The 20,051-nt window shown below is 35.3% G+C and overlaps 1 protein-coding gene across 1 annotated transcript in view; it reads right to left on the bottom strand.

Annotated features, from left to right (window-relative positions):
* LOC125242036 (angiotensin-converting enzyme-like) overlaps positions 1-20,051 on the bottom strand; it is a 294,233-nt gene that overhangs the window by 130,883 nt on the left and 143,299 nt on the right. The gene's annotated exons all lie outside the window — the stretch shown is intronic.

The following is a 20,051-nucleotide window of genomic DNA, read 5'->3' as shown; positions in this document are numbered from 1 at the left end:
GTGGTCATGGTACGTTAATATTTCTTGTAAGTGGGTAGCTTTTGCACATGTTAATTTTTCCTCAGTCACCCGTTGACCACGAACGCTGTAAAGAGTTCGAAACGTCGGGATGTATTTTAAATTCATTATACGCGATTTAATCCGTTTCCATAGTTTTATTTCATAAGTAAATCTTATCATGATTTATCTCGTTTATCGTGTAATTTGTTTGCAAAAACTTCGTGTTAACGAGCCATCTCATCCATCACCAAACGTCATATTAGTAGACAACACCAAAAATAGATACGTCACTTCAGAAAAAACTGAGAGGAGTTTTTAATTTGTTTAACACAATACAATATACAGCAAGCGCGGATCCAGCTCCGTGCCTAGGGGGGGGGGTCACGTGGTAACCCCCCCCCCCCCCGGGGTCACGTGGTCTATTTGTATGGCCAACCTAGGCTCGGGGGGGTCATGACCCCCATGACCCCCCCTCCCCTGGATCCGCGCATGATATTCAGAATGTTTATCACCATACGTCTTAAATTTAAAATTAACTTGTGTTTTTATTAGTTATTTATTTACTACCCAAAACAATAACTTTTCAACTAACTACCTATACTACTACAACAACGACAACCATCGCCGGCCCGTGCACTTGATTAGGGTAGAGCAAGACATAGTTTTGGCGCCCTTATTAAAACAATTTTGGGGTTCGAAGCTAAAATACCAATAACGGTGTCCTTATAGTTTCGCTATGTCCGTCTGTCATGTCATGTTATAGCCATTTGACTAATAAGTAACTAAAAAATAGCATAGGGTCACATACTAAGTAGACCGAAATAATAAACACGAGAGCGAAGCGAACGCAATTTTTTTTCCTATTATTGAGATAAGGATTTTACAGTTTTACACCTACTTAAGCCCAAATGCAGATTTTGAATAGCTGAATTCACTCCTGGCCCCTCTCGCCATTTCGGACTCTGTGAGCGCCCACGCAATATAAAACTTTTTGATTTGGACTTTTCCACATTTTCGATTTTGGCGACCCCTCACCATCTAGCGCCTAGAGCGGCCGCTCCACTCGCTCTACCCTTAATCCGGGCCTGACGACAACTATCCAAAATTTTCCACGTCTATCATACAATCCATCTACAGAATTACCCCATATACCCGTACATTACTACATACAAAACAAAGCCTTATTGTACTATTGTTACCAGTCTCACACGCACCCATACACATCAGGACAAAAATAGTGTGGCAAAAAAATAATTAGAATCTGTTACAGCTATTACAGCAGTATGGTTTTCTTGTTGACAACTTGGCAGTCGCACGCTTAATGATTACAGTTTTTTTAAGCGGTGGCATCATAGTGCGTAAGTAATGAGTCATAAATGTGTCAAAGTGTTTGACAATGCTCGACATTTAGGATCGGTTGCATCAAACAGTCTATCACTGTGAAAGTGTTCTTAAAATTTATAGTATAATGATTATGAACTTTGTAACTAGAGATCAATCTTTAGAAATTACACATTTTGGCGATAAAATTTATTTCTATTTTTTTGTCTAAATCTGAATAATTTGTTCATTTTACAATTACTAACAGTAAAACCTTACGTACGGTGCTATAGGTACTACTTATGTCTATCATGCATACATATATAAAACACTTAATTAAGCAAATTTAAATTACAATTGTGTCAGCAAGAAATAAAGGTACAATAAAAATCATAAATACATACAATATCAGATACATACATACAATAATATAATAATCAGTACTAGTTCTTTTCCGAATTTCCTTTACATTAGGAAGGAATATTAAATGAACAATATAATATTTCAAATCGAAAGAAAATTAAGTAAATAAAAAAGATTAGATAAACAAAAAATTACCAAATTACCGTTGAAAACAACTTATAAGTAAGTGAAATTACGTTGCGTGGCAAACAATACTTATGAGGTTTTTTTATTATTAGTTTAAACAAATAATAAAAGAAGAATCACCCACATTATTTTTAATATATTTAATAATTTTAAATGTCCTTGACCTGAAGAACATTTTTCATCATGTACTATACGTAATATTTCAAAACTTTTCATCTTGTGACATTTCGGACACAAGTGCGAATATTCAAAATATTTTAATATCAACGCAATGGCCCCAAGTGTACCTGATTAACGCATTAACATTACTTCATAATGGTAATATTTCGTAAAACACTTGAAAAACAGCCTTATTTGGATTATAATTCGGCTTCATTGTAATTCTTTTGTTTTTATATGATTTAATATTTTATTAAAGTAAATAAGACAATTACTTAAGGCAATGATTAATTTTATTTATCGATTAGTGTTGTAACTACAAAATAAAAATAAATGAATTGGAGGTTTCAATTTGTCCATTTTTTCTTTTATGTATTTTATATGCACATAATATGAATTAAATATTAGAAGAAAATTAAAATTAGTTCATAATCTAATTGTATCAACTATTGATATGCGTCTATGCCTTTATTTTTAGATTAAATAATTGAAAATAAGAAGTGACGCATTCAATTGACAATTAGTAATTAAATAACCCTTAGAGTGTCGTCTTTCTTTCCAACTAAGTTTAAATACCTATGTTTTCTAATCCTATTTTCCAATTCTAAAATGTATATAACAACGCCATCTATCCCACTAGAAAAGCAAACTAATAGCACGTTACCTTACACGATCGATGTGAAGGTTTAGAACGTTAGAATGTATTGTGTGGGTTCTAGTTCGCACGTTCGCCGAGAGAGGGCCGAATGTAAACAAACAATAATGTTCTATTGTACGGCTGGAGGTTTATTCAGAATACTGGTTAAGGATTTGATTAGGATTGAGATTCACTTAGGAATTACTCAAAATATTGGTAATTACTCAAAATATCCAACATTTCTCTTCATAAACTTACAGTTTTGGAATTTAATGTTACAAATCTAAATTGTATTACAATCAAACATCGTAACTTTTTCAGCAATTTTGGTGTAATTGATTCTTATACTATGAAAATAAGAGTGTTTTTCATTAAACATAGTTAAACAAACTGGTTATGTATTGTTTATAATTTTTATTGTTAAAATAATTACAGGATGAGTTACTACTCTTAACTCGTTCGTAAGTAATTGGTGAATGTTGTAAGGTGATCTAGATATGTATGTATGATTATACGTAATTAAATTTAGCACTTACAGTAATTTTGTGGATTTAGAATAGAATTTAGGTGCGTTTATGATATTTTTGTCAATTTTGATGAAAACACTTACATATACATTATAATATTAGGGTGTCGTAGAAGGCGATTATGGGATATGGGTTAAATTGTGGTGTAGGCGAGAGGCTGGCAACCTGTCACTGCGATGCCACAGTTTCGTTTTCTTTTAACCCCTTATTTGCCAAGAGTGGCCCTGAAGCTTTAGTAGTTTCATGTGCTCTGCCTACCCCTTTATGGGATACAGGCGTGATTGTATGATGATGATATTGATGATGATTGTATGATACATTATAATATATCAATGAGTTAATTGAATAAGATAATTATTTATCTGTTATTCTAATTCCTTCAAAGCAAGCCTTTCATATGTCTGTGTTTAATTATTTCTATCATTCTTATACCACGTCATTAGTTAAATAAAAAAGCGAAAGGTAATTATTGCATTGTAGCATAGTTAAATTTTCTTAGTCGTATCTACCATAAGTAACATTGAATTTGAAACTACTATGGCAAGTCATGACTAGTTATGTCGATTTTGATGGTGCCCTTACATTATACAATAAAAACCTTGGCCTAATCTAACTGGGCACCCATGCGTTTTTAAAACTAAGCACGATACGAAGTTACGAATACAAATATTACGGACTCAGTAGAATTTGGCCAGAAAAAGTTTGATTGTTCCATTATCAAAATGAAAAAATAAATTAAAGGCAAAGCTAGGTAGAATAAATTAAAAATATAGAAGATACTAGCTTTTGCCCGAGGCTTCGCTCGCGTTAGAAAGAGACAAAAAGTAGCCTATGTCACTCTTCATATCTTCAACTATCTCCACTTAAAAAATCACGTCAATTCGTCGCTCCGTTTTGCCGTGAAAGACGGACAAACAAACAGACACACACACTTTCCCATTTATAATATTAGTATGGATTGTTTTGTATGTAATTTTTGAAACAGTTATAATCGCTCACTGTAAATTTCATTCAGCATTGGTAGCAATTATTACTTATGTGATGATGTGCCGACGGAAGGTTTCCAAAATTCTGAAATTTTCACATAGGAAAACTTCAGAAACTTTCCATACTTTGTATGGACAATTGTATGGATGGAAACTTTCCATTTCATAAATTTAAATTCCCTTTATTTTTCTTGAAAGTTTCGTGAATTTTTTAAGAAATTTAAGATTTTTTTTGTCAAGTTTCCGCAACTTGCACATCACTTCTTTTTTTTTTTATTCAGAAACAAAAGTCATACATATTTTTTTTTTCACAATGAAAGTAACAGAAAATAGACCTATAATTTCATAAACTAATAATAAACAAAACAGGTTCGTGTTTATCTTAATTATCTTATACATTAACTGATAAGATAAATCTACTCATCGAGACCTTAGAGTATTTTGGCACATTCTACTCAAAACCAAAAAATCTTGTTACGAATACAAATTTTGGGATATCTTTTTTAATGGTGGGGTAGAGAATAGAACCAAGAGTAAGACAAAACACGCGAGATTTTTTTAGGAATCGCGTTTGTACCAAGTTTTGTGAATACTACTTCACATGTATTAAAACTATCCAAAGAAGAAAAAAATCATCTTGCTACAATTTCCACAACACAATGACTAAATAACTATACTGCCTATCTGAATCACTCCACCATCAGCAATATCAGCGTTGCATGTATGACTGACAAGCGAAATAAAACAATGTAATTAATAGGTAGCCAGCAATTGCGTGTAATAGGGCCACTGTACGTTCCACCAACTTATGTGCAACTTTAAAGTGGCCAGAAATTTTTACAATAGATTTTTCGTTTCTTTCTTGGGGAAGTCCACGAGAATGTCGCTTACGACATGCAATTCTTCTAATACTTCTGAAGGTGCTAAGAAAGCGAAATTGTGTCTGACAACCTTTCATGACTTGTTTAACCAATAGGCTAGTTTCCAACTAGTCAAATCAGTTTCTTTTTAAGAACTGTCAAAACGATTCGCTAATAGGGAATTACTTATGAAACACTGAGGAGTGACGTCACGGTCAATTCATTTACTTTATATCTTTTTCTTTGGCTTATTAAATAGAAATTATGTTTAAACATAACTACTGTCCATGTTTTTCTTCTAATTATGTGGTGCTTTATTTCGTGCACTGCATAAAATATTTTATTTAAAGTATAGGAAACTAGCCTATTGGCAGTATTTTCTCGAGCTTTACGGATTTGATTGATATAGCTGCCATACAAGGCAAAGGCATGTTGTAAGCGACTTACTCGCGGAATGTCCCTCTTACAGTTACTAATTCAAGATTAATGCAACCATTTTAAGGTACATTCTTGAAAATCTGTAACAAAAGACAATAAAGACCATTTCACACACCATTTTAAGATTTGTTTTACCTCGATTTCTGGCTAGTTGCTCGGCGTTGGTTGGTGCTGGCTAATTTTATTACTCTCTATAATACTACTAAACTTTTGGCATTTCTCAATCATTTTCTTCAAAAACTTCCTGCTTCGTATTTATGCACTAGATCTGAAAAATGACGGAAATCCGATTCGGATGGTGTGTAAAGAACCATATAAAATAGTTTTACGGCTATGACGGATCTTATTCTCACGGATTCGGATCGTATGTAGTATGAAACCGCTCAGATCGCCATGTCGGAACATCAAGAAGTAAGTTGTATAAATTGAAATAGATATCATACATGAAAGAAAAAACAAGGCCCACTGGTGGGCGAGCCGGTAATCGAACCCGGGTCTTCAGCTTACGTGGCTAACGTCATTACCACTAGACCACCCGCCCGCCGTGGCACCCGACGAAATTTCTCTAGTACATATAAATATATGTTATATCTGATAAGGCTAGGCGCCTTTTGACCAACTCTAAGGGCGAGCAATTTGTGCTTGCACCTGTACCGATCTAGAAAACAAAGCAGTTACAATCAGTTTCCTGTTGGTAATTCCATACCATTAGGCAATTTATATTTTTCTTGTTTCCCTTATTATTACATCATAAAAACAAGATAGGTCTAGGTTGGGATTCGGCCTTTTAACCAAGATTACATACGTTTCATAAAGATGCGTCATCTGTTTATTTCAATCCAAAATTGGCATCTTTAACAGTTATTATAATATCAATTATGAAGGAATGAACATTGCATGTCTGCGTGTGATTGAACTTAACCGCGAAATGTCATTACAATAAAACGTTTAGTTAAACAACTGACTTTATCACTTTTGTATGCCATTTGCCAAACTACGTCACAATCCGGCACGCCATACAAAGATTTAATATATTTAATTTTTAGATTTAAGTAATTACTTTTTATTTTTAGCTTTCTTTACTATATCAAGTTGAAAACACATGAAGACATGAAGGTTTTTAAATATTTTCATGTAGGTATTTGGTGCTCCAAAGTCGTGGGTTCAAACCTCACTTACGGTGTAATGCATAAGACAAGTATGTACCTTGATATTTAGAGGTAGAATCAAACCAGTTCATTTTGATGATTTTTAATTTCCGCGCCTGTGTAACAAGGATTTAAAAAATGGTCATAATTTTATACAAGTTTGATGTGCCAACTAATTCAGCATAATTACTAATTTAGCTTGGTATGAATGATGTGAAAGCGAACCACAAAAATATGACTAGAAATTCCGCCGACATCCACAAGACACAAAAGTTTTATTTTAACATGTTTGTATGGCAGCCGGCTACAAATTCTCTTAACATTAAGCCCATCGACGCCTCCAAATTTGTAAATGGCACTCATTTTTTGCTCTTTTTCGCTTAAATTGGTCGCGAAGTGCATAACACATTGCGCAATTCAAGTGTCAAAGATGGTCTGAATGGCAGAGATGAAATTACGGCAAATCGTAAAACCTTGCATTAAATTCACCTTTAAGAAGAATAAATTGCACTTAATTTCACTTGTAAGTATATCATTTATTTGGATTATAATCTGACATGTTAAATAATTTGTCAGATCCACCCGAAAGTGTGTAATGATGAAACAAACTACATTTTTGCAATATTGAGTACTTGTGTATCATATTGACCCACATTTTGGAATTCAAGGGCGAACTTACGTAAGTTTGTATTGCTTTTCGAATGATGATACTTTTTATCGATATCATGACATTGACCTTTTGATTGCAGGATTATTAGCAAACCTAGTTATGTTGGAGTTCGTTGAAAACAATAAGGGCGTAGTACATAGGACTCGTACTATTGTATATTCTGTGGTACAGGTTCTTTGCTTTTATGTCGTTACAATATCTATCTTGATGTTTTATTTTTTGGAAACTATAATAAAAGAACACATATAATTCCATTTCAACGTATATAGCCGCGTTTTCATGCATCTACATGCTTACACGAACAAATATATCTGAACAAGATTCTTATATTATGAACCTTATGATGTTCAGATCTGGTGCCGTAGTCGAATGGCATTTCTGCGACGTGAAACGAAAACGAAACGCCGCGAAAGGTAGTCTGGCTCTGTCGCGCCAATACGCAAGAGCGATAGAGCGCTTCGTTTCGTGAGCGTCTGTGCCATTTGGCAACGTACCCTGATATTGTTGAAAACGTTAGTGTGTATGCATAAACGAACTCAACTGTAATAGTTAATAGAGTAGAAGATTTCAAATTTCTGTGTTATTTGTCGAATTAAAAAACGGATGGTAAAGATAAGCTCAGAGTTACCAATCTGACTTTTTTTGAAATTAAGTAAACTTTAGTTCATATTTAAAATATACATTACATCATTTAGACATTTGACTTATGTATTTACATAAATATAAATTAAGTTCCAGTTAATGGAAATTCAAATGAAATGTATCGAGACATCACTAATCTTATACTTTTAAACGAGCAATTCTTGTATATTTATTTATTTATATATACCGACGATCTCGGAAACCGCTCTAACAATTTTGCTGAAATTTGTTATGTGGGGGTTTTCGGGGGTGAAAAATCGATCTAGCGTAGCCTTAGATCCTGGAAAACGCGAATTTTCGAGTTTTCATGAGTTTTTCTTTCGCGTTAGTAAACGTAAAATATGGTCGTTAATTTCGCCGCGCGCGCATCGATTCCGCTTAGCTCAGTCGTACGAGGTCGGTCTAATGTACGCAGATAGATCGTAGGTGTCAGGGTTTTGAATCCCGGCCAGAAATTAAGTTTTTGTTTTTTGTCTTTTTTTTGTTTTTGTATTTATAAGAGTTTTTTTTTATCTAAAGACGTGATATATTAAAATAGAACCGAGCGAAGCTCGGTCGCCCAGATATTATTATCATTATTGAGAGAGAGAAACTTAGGACATGGAGCTTTTCAAATATTCATACATGCATTAAAAAAAACTTTTATTCGGAAAGTAAAGCTAACATGTCTTCTGCCAAACCACATTGTAAAAGCCCCGCAAAAAGGCGCACCCTAATCGGTAGAACTATCATTAAGGTCTGTCGAAACATCGCATCAGCTATTTTTATAAATTATATCGTTATTCTATTGCGACCAAGGTCATTTCGGCGGACCGAAGAAAGGAGGTTACTACCACATTAGATTAAAAAGCCTTAAGTAGGTATATAGGATTGCCATACTAAGTTATTGCTATTCATGGTGCGTCCTTGAAAAATTGGTGCACAGTTTTGAGATAATAGGTGCAAGGGCAGAAAAATAATGATTGGTGGGGCTCTAAATGGAAGAGTGTTTTATCACCTTCCTATGCGAGTTTTGAATGATTCCCGGTTATTTTCATTAGACTTATATTCACCAGGATATAGCCCGACGCGCGCGAAGGAGGGTAGATCGCGCGCTGTCTACGCAACTTTGGCATCCACCCGCCTTCTTCAGTTTTCCGTGACCATGATGCATGCTACTGCATCGAAATATCGAGAGCTCGACAAAAATTAAAAAGGTAATCACGGTCTATACCCCGGTCAATATAAATCTCACGTACCTATGCTTAAGGAATTTGATTTCTAAGCTGTGTGTTATCATAGGAAAAGTTGGTAAAAACTGGATAGTAGGTACAAGGCTTTAGAAGTAACTGAGTTTTTATTTAATAACGATTTGGAAAAGGTTGATAATTATCTGTAAGAAATAATACCAATGCTCCGATATTTGTAGATACCTAATGATTATTGTTGAATTAGTAGAGAATTTTTAGAGAATAATGATATTAAATGTAAAAACAACACCATAAGTAATAAAGTTTCTTTATACATAAACCTAGAGCCTAGACTGCCTAATTACCTAGACTTATTTAGTCTAAGTAACTAAATAATTATAGTCTTAGATTCAGTTCCTATATTTTAGTTCCGGTAGCAGTTTGTGAAAGGGTATAACAGTTCGTCTGCTCTCACATATCAACAGTTTTATTCTAGTATGCTTAGTTGAATCAAGGCCTAGGCAAAACCACTATAACTTGGGCTGGTGATGTGTACTATATCATTTATATTTAGTGATTTAACTAAGAGATATGAGTTCTAAAAGAAGATACTAAAGATTTCTTGGGAAGGTTACTTTTCTTTTTAAGAGACATATATAACCTGATTGCCCGTGTGGTGGCGGGTTAAGAATTTCACCACCCCCTTTCTTCCCGTGGGTGTCGTAGAAGGCGACTGTGGGATCTGGGATATGGGTTAAATTGTGGCGTAGGCGAGAGGCTGGCAACCTGTCACTGCAATGTCACAGTTTCGTTTTTTTTTTTTCAACCCCTTATTTGCCAACTGGCACTGACACTTGAGTAGTTTCACGTGCTCTGCCTACCCCTTCATGGGATACAGGCGTGATTGTATGTATGTATGTATGTTATTTGCCAAGAGTGGCACTGAAACTTGAGTAGTTTCATATGCTCTGCCTACCCCTTCATGGGATACAGGCGTGATTGTATGTATGTATGTATGTATATAACCTGATGTTTAGTAAGGACCGCACCAGATATTCTAGAGAAGCTTACAATCACGGGACGCGTGGCACGGAAGCGAAGAAGTGGAAGCATGGGCACGCGTTGAGCAGACAGAATAACGCTGTGACAAAGACCACATTGCAGGCCAGCATGCACCGGGCCCAGGATCGAGTGGCGTGGAGACAACTGGTGAAGTATCCACATTCGTCACGTCCCTCAGCCATGAGGATACGACAAATAAGAGAGAAGGTAAGTAATTACCCAAGAACATCTTCAATACCTTGCAAGAAAGGCCTGGGTATGTACCCAAATGTACAAACGCTTACTATTATACCTAATGATGAATGGAATTGTCCAGTGAGAAAACTATCTCGCGCATCGCCACTGCAGCTTAGAATGGTTCGCCTAAGCTCTCGACTCTGCAGCACACACGGCCATTACACATGACGTAACAGAGATAAATTGTATCATTACGGCTGCCGATTGAGTGTTAATAACGAGACTTGCAATAAAACTGCGATCAAAACATGTAAGTGTGGGAGTTTTGAAACAGAAGGTACTTTTAGATTTTTTATGTCTTTATTTAGTTTTATCGTATCATGTATAGTTATTGCTAATTGTAAGCCATGGCGTTACACACTAGTTGCCGAAATTTCCGGAACGATTCCCCTTTCGAAGAACTCTATAGTGTATAGTCTCTCATTGTTCTGACTAAAAGTCATTTAAATTCGACTTTGGAATTAGACTTAGTATAGTAGAATAAATGAGTATGAGATGAGTATCTGGTATATATTTTTATTTTGTTTATTTTGACAAATGCAGTGTCATTTCAAAATTTCTTATTTGTCCAGTGGTTGATTGGTAAGGAATGCCTCACCAATCAGCCACTGGACAAATTTTTAAACAGCAAAAACCTTTTGCTGTTTAAAAATTGCATGATACTAGCAGTAAAGCATTTTAGTCATTACTTTAGTAAGTATTACTGTTTAAAAAATTGCATGATATGAGCAGTAAAGCATTTTAGTCATTTCTAAACCCTGATTAAAATAAATTAATAAACCGAATGTAGGTATAGACAGTATCAGCTCGAAATCGCAGTTGATATTAATTTGAACAAGCGCGGAACGGAGAGAGTGTTATAAATGATATGATTATGAAACTGTAACGTGGTTACAATTAAATTCATCTCAAACCACCGCTGCTAATTCTTATTTACCAATCTTGACGGCAAAAGTCAGAGGAGAAGTGATTTTACGATAGCCATCTACAGTTCAGTAGAGACATGACATGAGGTAGGTACGAAAAGTAAACTCGGCGTCAGTAGTGCGCAAATGGGTATGTAAAAGTACTCGAGTGATCCGGCAGAAACTACTCTAAATCTTAATTCATTGTCAGTTAATATGTCATATGGATGTCATCTATTGCACATCAGTGTGTCGAGAACTGGTACTTTAACCATACACTTCGTAATGTCTTTTATAGAGGCTTTTATGTGCTATAGATTTAGGTAACATTAATTATTAATGATTCCCAGGATTCATCGCACAGTAAAGTTACATGCAATAATAATGTTACTATACGAAGGTCTAAAAAACATTGATCTAATAGAAGATTATGCCGGAAATATTTGAGGTGAGCGTTGATTGTATTTCTAAACCTGTCATGAGTCTTAACTATATTTGAAAACATTATCCACAATACTGACTATCTCCTTACTTGTAATATCGCTTCATCTTAATATTTACACCACACAGCCATCCTGTCAGTTCGTCTTGCTCCACATACGGCATATGTCTCTCGGGGACATTGCTACATTTCCTACTCTTTCTACCAAGGCTGACTTACTCAACGATCATAATTATTCTATGTGTGTATATGGCCAATCGTGATGTCTGCCAGATCGTGAAATTCCTAGTCATATAGTGAAACGTGAAAATGATCGTCCACGTCCACCAGTCAAGCGGGAATCCTATTTTCAGGTTTAGCTTTCGGGTTTCTGAAGAGACCTGGGACCTGGGTTTATTCCTAAATTAAAAATTGAAGATGAGAAGGCTATATACGTCACATATCTTGTACTCATATAGGAGACATTGCTACATTTCCTATTTTTTCTACCAATTTTTTCAACTTACCCAATGATAAGTATTTTCTCTCTTTCTATTGCCTAAATACCTGTACGTCTTGCTCTTCTTGCTTCGTCTCTTTCTCTTTAAGTACTATGTATTTGTTTTCTGCTTCAGAAGCCGTAAAGGCAAATTGTCGAGAAACAGAATCTTCTTCGATTCAAAGAACGAAACAATGATTTTCACATATGCATACACAGCAATATGCTGAGGTTAAACCATTTCGTGGCACCTTTTAATTTTTATGTCTTCCTATTTGTAATATTGTTCTCTTTTGTGTGTGTGTGTTTACGAATAAATGAATTCTGTATTCTATTACAATTGTAAACAAGTATGAGGTTCCGTTTTGCTCCACATACGTCACATGTAGGAGACATTGCCACATTTCCTATTTTTTCTACCAAGGCTACCTTACCCAACAATAATTATACTGTCCGTCATTGTTCACACAAAGGTATCAAGATGTAGAAACTTAGTCCATATTGTAACGGTCAGCCTTGGCATTAAACATGAAAGTGAGATTAAAGGCGTAATTGTAGTTAATGTCAAGAAAACTGGAATATCTAGATTGTAAAATGGCCGAGTTTTTGATATGGAAAAACAAAGGTTTGTAATAAAAGCGTCGTGCAAGGTGACCAAACGGTATTGATAAAAAAAAAACAGAACAAGATAAGAATGGACGCAAAGATTATTGTGATCAGGATCAACAGCATCTTACAAATGATAGCGGACAGGGTTGACTGTCCCTATTTAGCGCACTGCGAGGGATTGCATTCCCCAATGAGTGTTGTGTTGTTTTAAATTTAAGATTGTATGCACTAACCCCTTAGTTTGTAAGTCCTACTAATAACATATGTGTCTATGGTTACACGAAATAAAAATATTCATTCATTCATTCATTCATAAGATCATAAGCGTATTATAGATGATCTCTAAGGCTACTGATTTGGCCCCAGTATAGATTAAGCGAATAATTGAATGTAAATAATAAGAACAAAATGCTTTTAAAGAATTATATTATAAAATATACTTTAAGAAACAAACGCAAAATTTTGACGTGTACAATATTAGGTAAAGGTGCTCGACAGCAACCCAGTAGATGCTACGTTAAATCATAAGCCAATGTTGTTCAATGTGACAGAAGGGTGTCATTTATTCGAGCATTAGAGTGACCACCCAGCCACTGGTAATTTCACATTTGAACATAAATAAATATTATCTTTTCTCTTATTTAGTCGTGTACTGGTTCCCAAAATAACGGAACCACATTTTATGTGACGACCGGTCTGGCTCAGCCGGTAGTGACCCTGCCTGCTAAGCCATGGTCCTGGGTTCGAATCCCGGTAAGAGCATTTATTTGTGTGATGGGCACAGATATTTGTTCCTGAGTCATGGATGTTTTCTATGTATATAAGTATGTATTTATCTATTTAAGTATGTATATCGTCGCTTAGCATCCATAGTACAAGCTTTGCTTAGTTTGAGGCTAATTTGATCTGTGTAAGGTGTCCCCAATATTTATTTATTTTTATTTATGTAATTCAGCTATGCAAAAACAATTCATGTTTATTTCTCCCGAGCTAGTCTCAAATTATAATACAATTTAAGACTTAAACGATATTAAATCAAGTAGATTTGTGATGACAATTTAATTCTAACGGTCTTTATTGTCTTGTAATATAATTCATATCGATAACCATCTCACGACGGAACATGCAAATTAAGTGACAATGCAAGTCACTGCCTTGAACCGTGGTATTGTAAACATTCATAACAATTTGTCTAAAGCCTTGTTGAGTCTTGTAATGGTGTCTTTATAAGGAGTCAAGTTAATCTGTTTAATAATGAGTTAAGTATAATATATTTACGGTTAAATTATATTAGATTTGTATTTATTTTGACCCGCCATCTTCAGTTACCCGTTACCATTATGCTATATTATGCATGTAACTGTGAAATACCGGGAGCTCGACATAAATTAGTATCAGTATTATCAGTATCTGTAATTTATTGCATATTCATAGGTACATAAATGAAACCTGTAAGGGCAACTGCAAATTTATATCCTTAGCTAGCTTACTATCGAAATTCTAACTAGTCAAATACTACTAAATAGATCTATATTTTATAACTATAGAAATTATAGTAATATTTAGGAGAACTTTTTTATATAATATTAAATTTAATGCAGTTTAACTTTTTTGAAACTCTTGCATATTATAATTAAAATGTGTTTTCTAATAAATATTTAGTTAGTTTTTTATTGAATACGTTGTCCGATTTTTCATTTTTTATTTCTATGGGAAGTTTATTGTAGATCTTAATGCACATAATGGTAATCACGGTCTTTATAAGTTGAATCTGTTCATTATTGAATTTGTGTATGTGTATGTAGATTCCTCGCAAAGCTGAAACTGTGGGATAGACTGGTAGCTCACGGTATTTGTTAACTGATACGACCTACAAGAAAAGAGTACCATCTTATTCGCCAGCAAGGTGTTTGCTATCCTTTTGGTGTTGTGTATTCTTAAACAATTCCTCTAATCAGTTGCCTTTTGTCATAAAAAGAACCCTAATGAATATTGTTCTGGATCGAAAAACCAACCAACATATTTTTTATATGCTCCAAAACATAATTATGTTCCTAATTATTACTTTCCAACCAAAAAGGAAACTAGAAATTATTGATATCAGGCCGGATTTGGGAAGAATATTGGCAACCAAGAAATTATCTTACACAAAACGCATTATAAGATCCAAATATATTTAGTACTAATTAAACTAAAAGCTTTATTCAATTGCATGTTGCTTTCCAGCTTATCTAAATAAGGAAAAGGCAAAATGAAACGATAACGACAGATGTGACAGTAGCCGAACTGGCTTAGCCTATAGCCAGTTAACGTTGGTGCAATCCTAAGGTAAGGCTATTAATTAGGTAATTATAGGCGTACTTGTTCTAAATTAGGAAACAAGTAGCAGAATCTAATATCAGTACCTAAGTATACGTGATGTACACAACATAAAAATCGACACAACATAAATTGTTAAATCGTTTATTTTTAGAACTAGGTATTATGAAATGATTTATATTATTGTATTTGACGATCGTAATATGAATTCTTGTAGATTGACATGCAATTTATAGTGAATCTGAATCTGAATCTGAATCATACACATCGTACTGTAATAGCTGGTGTGAGGACTAAAATAAACTTTTTCCCCTCACTAGCTCGGAAACACGTGTTTTGTCCTTTAATACCAGCGGGTAAAATTAAACGCATTTTATCGACTAGTGGGTAAAGTAATTTGACCTTGAATAAAGTCAAATTAAATGCTTTAAAATTTATAAAAGTAGGTGAATCTAGTAATAAAGATGATTTACCACCTGTGGAACTACTAAAAGCAGTGATAAACGCATTCTTTGCGTTGTAGTTTCCTCGCTGTAGTGAGGGGAAAAGTTTTGTGTTACACTCGGGTGCAAATGTATTTTACTTCTCGTGTGTTAAAAAACTCGCAAGTTCAGGATTCAATTCTCGAACCACTCGCTTCAACTATAGAATCCTTTCACTTGCTCGTTTTTCAATTCCACACAAATTAGCCCCCTTGTATAACAAATATAACTATTGCCTCCTACATGAGAGCATGCCACTTTACTCGATCTAGAGCGGTATCATCATAGAGGAATAAGTAACGCCGTGGCTTGCGTGGGCGACGATCGCGCGATGGTCGCGCGACGGCGATGCGACGCATACGAAATCAAACCTTATCGATATGGAAGTATGAGACGCGACGGCGACGGTCGCGCGACCGTCGCCCACGCAAGCCACGGCGTAAGGGAAGAGTTGTAACTCCATACATCAGTAAATGCAAGTTATTTGTAGTGACATCTAGCGTCATCCACGCGTCAACTAGCGTAAATTATCAGTACTGCTACTTGTCAATAGATGTCGCGACGAACAAAAAGTCTAGTGCTCAACAATTTTTAGCTAATATTACAATAGAGCCTGTGTGGTGACGGGTTAAGAATTTCACCACCCCCTTTCTTCCCGTGGGTGTCGTAGAAGGCGACTGTGGGATTGGGTTAAATTGCGACGTAGGCGAGAGGCTGGCAACCTGTCACTGCAATGTCACAGTTTCGTTTTCTTTCAACCCCTTATTTAACAAGAGTAGCACTGAAGCTTTAGTAGTTTCATGTGCTCTGCCTACCCCTTTATGGGATACAGGCGTGATTGTATGTATGTATTACAATAGTATTAATCAGTATTCTGTTTTCAATTCCTTCTGCTTGTAATATAAGTTGTAAACTGTTTTAATATTACATTTTTGACAGACGCGACACTGTTGTGATCTAGTATCGAGTAGTGGTACTGATGATTTACGCTATTTGACGCGTGATTAACGCTAGATGTCACTACAAATATCTTGCATTTACTGATGTATGGAGTTACAACTCTTCCCTTACTTATTCCTTTATGGTATCATGTAGTTCGTCAAGGAATTATGTCCGCCATGTGTACTCATTTTTTTGTTTTGTGCAAATACAGTTTAAATATAGTATTTTATGCAACTGGTGGTTAAAAAAGGTCAAAAAAGGTGAGTGGCGTGGGTAACAATTTGAGGCGAAGCCGAAAATTGTTAATAAAGACGCCACGAGCATTTTTTGACTCAGTTAAACACCGTTGCATACAATACTTTTTCTACGACCCAGCACTTACTTTGAAAGAAAATTATAAATTCAACAAATACCTACTTTCAGTCATCTTAGCTATCTAGTGGACCACACCACCTACCATTTTGAATATGCAGTTTGAGTGCACACATGAAAATAAAACTGTCTAGTATGGTTCTCTGAATACTTGCCACTAAGACGAATCGAGCCGCGTCGAATCGAGTTCTCATATTTACATTTGAATTCGATTTCATACAATGTTTTAATTTTCTACGGTGAAGTGAGTGGTTTGTTAAGTTGGTAGCAATGTTTTATAGAACTTTAACAGCTATATCGTGCTACTGTTACAAAATGTTTTCAGGGTATAGACTAGATAGACTTGCCCTGACATCTTTTACGTAGGGTTTTAAAGTTCTATGTACGACCTTGTAACTCACGAATAACAGTACGGGAGTAGAAAAAATAAATAACAGTTACGATATAACAGTTGTAAGTATTGCAGATGGTGATGACAGAACTTTCTAGAAGAATATACGAGTAAAAAGGGATTACCACAACGTCATCCGTCCTTAGTTTTCCCAAAGTCGTATGGTGAGTGTCTCTGGTACTTACTAAAGTTTACTTATAGGTAAATATAACTCTCAAAGAGGTCAGAGAATCTATCAGAACACTTACAATGCTATCTCGAACCGAATCTCGCACTAAATTGGGTCCCTATTCGATGTCGCTCGCCCGGGGCTTAGTGTCCTAGTGAGAATATTCCGTGTATAATGTTCCCAGTACCATAAATGGCACAAAAGATGTCGTAACTGGCCAGACTTAGTATTCCTATAGATATTACTGATCTAGACTTCAGGAAAACTAGCGTAACTAGATCCTTAATCCTGTTTGTACCTACATGTACCAATACCAAGTGAAGTGGTGGTACCTTTTTACGGTGAAAGCCTTAAAGTGTAGGTACTAAAAACGTCAAAAACCTACCTACCTACCTACTCGATACCAGAAGAAGTATTAGAGGTATATTGCAATTATAAAGAGGGATTTAAACAATTTCGATATCAGTTTATTCTGTTAATCACAAGAATACCTAGTGTTTTTAGTACAAAAAGATAGTCCAATATCTGAGACTCTATTGCTTTTGACTAAGTTTTGTCAGGCACATTTGTGTCTAAAAATATTTATTTACACAAAGATAGTTACAAATAAGGTACAGCGGGGCAAATCTCGACTGGGGGGCAAATGAAACTGATCCATTTTTTCTATTATTACACTATGATGTTGAGTTCTACATGTATCTACTGAACACGCCTACCATACATAACCGGTGGACACTCTATTTAATAATGCAAACTTTGTAGAACATGGAAAAAATGGACTAGTTACATTTGCCCCCCAGTCGGGTTTTGCCCCGCTGTGCCTTATTACAAATAACAAAACATGAACATGAAGTGGAGGAAGGATTGGGTAGGGCTGCGCCATCATTTAGGCATTTGTGTCTAGTTCTCCCCTATGCATTAACAGATTTGTCCCCCAGCACATCTTTATCTATTTCACCCTCTAATGCACTACACCCTTAGTGTCCATTACCAAGCTTACGTTCCCAATCGTATTAACGAGGGTATGTACTAGTAATGCCCTTCCCAGGCTTCCCACGTTAGAGTACAAGACGGCTTATAGTCGAGCTTTTAGTTTGCTTATTTTGTGTCAAAAACAATAAAACTGAAATGTGGCATGGGAAAATTATATCTTCAAATATTTTTAACTAAACGGCCATTTACGCAGTCTACATATTGATCGTAGGGGTCTGTTTATATCCCATTTCAAAGAATCTCTCTATTTTGAACACAAAAGATTCCGAGCTGCCCAATGCACAGTGGATTGACAAATTTTATTTTTTGAGAACGGAACGGATTTGGAGGGTAAATTCAGAATATCCAGGGTAAATCGCCAGTGTCAGGAAATCCCCGACAAAGTGGACCTATTTTTATCAAAAATGGCTGTAAACACTTCTGACTAATTCAGCTTTCAAACAAAAAAAAAACTAGATCTAAATCGGTTCATCCTTTTGGGAGCTACAAATGGACACGTCAAACTTACGAGTATAACACCCCGTCGTGTTTGCGTCCGGGGTACACTGAGAGAAAATACAACCAGTTTTCATGTTCGTTCAACAAGTTTTTTGGTTAAAATAGCGCCTACGTGCTCTTTGGTTCAAACAAGCTACTTGTCATTTGAATCGGCAATATATTTGAATCAACAAGTCAATTTTATAAAAACAACCTGACACATATTGTTTTAAACATACGTTTGGCTGATTCAAACGGATAAACCGCAACAAGTCGAACTTGTTAAATTCACAATGCAAATTTCTCTCAGTGTAAAAACTGAAATATATTATTATCTTTGACCGTACCGTTGATCAATCGTTGAAGTAAACCAACAAGTTTTCAGATAAAGTTGTTATGTAAGCGACATATTTTGCCTAGCTGCGTTTATTATAAATCGAAGCAAAGCTAACGCAAGAAGACTGGTCGCTAATTTATAGTCACTTTCCATTATTTATTACATTTACATTTTGTAAAACATGCATACAGTCAGTCACGTCTGTATCCCAGGGCTAGGCAGAGCACATTAAACTATTCAAGTTTCAGTGCCATTCCTGGCAATTAAGGGGTTGAAAGAAAAGAAAAATGTGACATTGCAGTGACAGGTTGCCAGCCTGTCGCCTACGCCACAGTTTACCCCTATTTTTTATAAATCCGCTTGAATGTAATTTAAAAGCAGATGATTCTGGTTTCTCAACCCGGTAAGGGCATTAAATGTGTGTGTTATTATCATGATCTCAATGTTCCACAAATGTAAATGTAGAACTCAACTCAAAAATATGTTTATTCATGTAAATTATGTATCATGTAAACCAACTAAGCTATGCACGTAGGTAATTGTAAGCTATGTAAGAATGCATCTCATTTGTGTCTTTTTGTGCAATAAACATTTTTTATCTTTTATCTTTTTATCTTATGTAGGCCTAATTACAAGCTTTTACGAGTATGAATAGTTCATTACATATATTATAATCTTAATCTCTTTGACCTTCAAAGGTCAAAGAGAAATTTTCAAAAATCCTACAGAAG

Source organism: Leguminivora glycinivorella, unplaced genomic scaffold (assembly GCF_023078275.1).
Source record: "Leguminivora glycinivorella isolate SPB_JAAS2020 unplaced genomic scaffold, LegGlyc_1.1 Scaffold3, whole genome shotgun sequence".
NCBI classification, from domain to species: Eukaryota; Metazoa; Arthropoda; class Insecta; order Lepidoptera; family Tortricidae; genus Leguminivora; species Leguminivora glycinivorella.
This window is presented reverse-complemented; position numbering and strand designations above follow the sequence as displayed.